Raw genomic sequence first — 2,500 nt, 5'->3', positions numbered from 1 at the left:
CTTGGAGCCCAGGGGTCGGGTCTGGGGGCTTGGAGCCCAGGGAGGGGCCCCGGGGTCGGGACTGGGGGCTTGGAGCCCAGGGGTCGGGTCTGGGGGCTTGGATTCCCGGGAGGGGCCCCCGGGTCGGGTCTGGGGGCTTGGATTCCCGGGAGGGGCCCCCGGGGTCGGGACTGGGGGCTTGGAGCCCAAGGAGGGGTTCCCGGGGTCGGGTCTGGGGGCTTGGATTCCCGGGAGGGGCCCCCGGGTCGGGACTGGGGGCTTGGAGCCCAGGGAGGGACCCCGGGGTCGGGTCTGGGGGCTTGGAGCCCAAGGAGGGGTTCCCGGGGTCGGGTCTGGGGGCTTGGATACCCGGGAGGGGCCCCCGGGTCGGGACTGGGGGCTTGGAGCCCAAGGAGGGGTTCCCGGGGTCGGGTCTGGGGGCTTGGATTCCCGGGAGGGGCCCCCGGGTCGGGACTGGGGGCTTGGAGCCCAGGGAGGGGCCCCGGGGTCGGGTCTGGTGGCTTGGAGCCCAGGGAGGGGCCCCGGGGTCAGGTCTGGGGGCTTGGATTCCCGGGAGGGGCCCCCGGGTCGGGACTGGGGGCTTGGAGCCCAGGGAGGGGTTCCCGGGGTCGGGTCTGGGGGCTTGGAGCCCAGGGAGGGGCCCCCGGGTCGGGACTGGGGGCTTGGAGCCCAAGGAGGGGTTCCCGGGGTCGGGTCTGGGGGCTTGGATTCCCGGGAGGGGCCCCCGGGTCGGGACTGGGGGCTTGGATTCCCGGGAGGGGCCCCCGGGTCGGGTCTGGTGGCTTGGAGCCCAGGGAGGGGCCCCGGGGTCGGGACTGGGGGCTTGGAGCCCAGGGAGGGGCCCCGGGGTCAGGTCTGGGGGCTTGGATTCCCGGGAGGGGCCCCCGGGTCGGGACTGGGGGCTTGGAGCCCAGGGAGGGGTTCCCGGGGTCGGGTCTGGGGGCTTGGAGCCCAGGGAGGGGCCCCCGGGTCGGGACTGGGGGCTTGGAGCCCAGGGAGGGGTTCCCGGGGTCGGGTCTGGGGGCTTGGAGCCCAGGGAGGGGCCCCGGGGTCAGGTCTGGGGGCTTGGATTCCCGGGAGGGGCCCCCGGGTCGGGTCTGGGGGCTTGGATTCCCGGGAGGGGCCCCCGGGTCGGGACTGGGGGCTTGGAGCCCAGGGAGGGGTTCCCGGGGTCGGGTCTGGGGGCTTGGAGCCCAGGGAGGGGTTCCCGGGGTCGGGTCTGGGGGCTTGGAGCCCAGGGAGGGGCCCCCGGGTCGGGACTGGGGGCTTGGAGCCCAGGGAGGGGTTCCCGGGGTCGGGTCTGGGGGCTTGGAGCCCAGGGAGGGGCCCCAGGGAGCCACCTGGGGTCCAGGGCCTCCTCCTGGGATGCCCCCCTCTCCAGAGACTAAGTGTGAGCACAGGGAGAAGGGGAGATTTCCCCTTCTTCCCTTCCGAGCGATAGTATGTTCCCCTTCTCCCCTGTGCTCTCTCCAGAGACTAAGTGTGAGCACAGGGAGAAGGGGAGATTTCCCCTTCTTCCCTTCCGAGCGATAGTATGTTCCCCTTCTCCCCTGTGCTCTCTCCAGAGACTAAGTGTGAGCACAGGGAGAAGGGGAGATTTCCCCTTCTTCCCTTCCGAGCGATAGTATGTTCCCCTTCTCCCCTGTGCTCTCTCCAGAGACTAAGTGTGAGCACAGGGAGAAGGGGAGATTTCCCCTTCTTCCCTTCCGAGCGATAGTATGTTCCCCTTCTCCCCTGTGCTCTCTCCAGAGACTAAGTGTGAGCACAGGGAGAAGGGGAGATTTCCCCTTCTTCCCTTCCGAGCGATAGTATGTTCCCCTTCTCCCCTGTGCTCTCTCCAGAGACTAAGTGTGAGCACAGGGAGAAGGGGAGATTTCCCCTTCTTCCCTTCCGAGCGATAGTATGTTCCCCTTCTCCCCTGTGCTCTCTCCAGAGACTAAGTGTGAGCACAGGGAGAAGGGGAGATTTCCCCTTCTTCCCTTCCGAGCGATAGTATGCTCCCCTTCTCCCCTGTGCTCTCTCCAGAGACTAAGTGTGAGCACAGGGAGAAGGGGAGATTTCCCCTTCTTCCCTTCCGAGCGATAGTATGCTCCCCTTCTCCCCTGTGCTCTCTCCAGAGACTAAGTGTGAGCACAGGGAGAAGGGGAACATACTAACGCTCGGAAGGGAAGAAGTGGTTATCCCCCTTCTCCTGTGCGCCCTCCCGTACCCCGGGTTTACAGAAAAGTTTCCGCACGATTTCAGAAACCCAGTTTTCGGAAACACAGGCCTCCAGAGCTGAGCCCCGGACATGCCCGGGGATTGTTGCCCGCCCCGAGTGAAGCTCAGAACGGCCTTCTGTTGCCCGGTTGTCCCCTCCAAACTGCGGTTCTCTGCCTGACCGATTGGCATCCGTGGCTCGCCATCGGAGGGCCCCCGCCGGCCGGCCTCGTTGCCGGTGTTCGGGCGGACGGTTCCTCCGGCCTGCGGGCCGGCCTCTATGTCCCCGGTGGGTCCGTGC

The sequence above is a fragment of the Lates calcarifer genome, unplaced genomic scaffold (assembly GCF_001640805.2).
Source record: "Lates calcarifer isolate ASB-BC8 unplaced genomic scaffold, TLL_Latcal_v3 _unitig_5825_quiver_779, whole genome shotgun sequence".
NCBI classification, from domain to species: domain Eukaryota; kingdom Metazoa; phylum Chordata; class Actinopteri; family Centropomidae; genus Lates; species Lates calcarifer.
Note: the sequence above shows the minus strand (reverse complement) of the source record.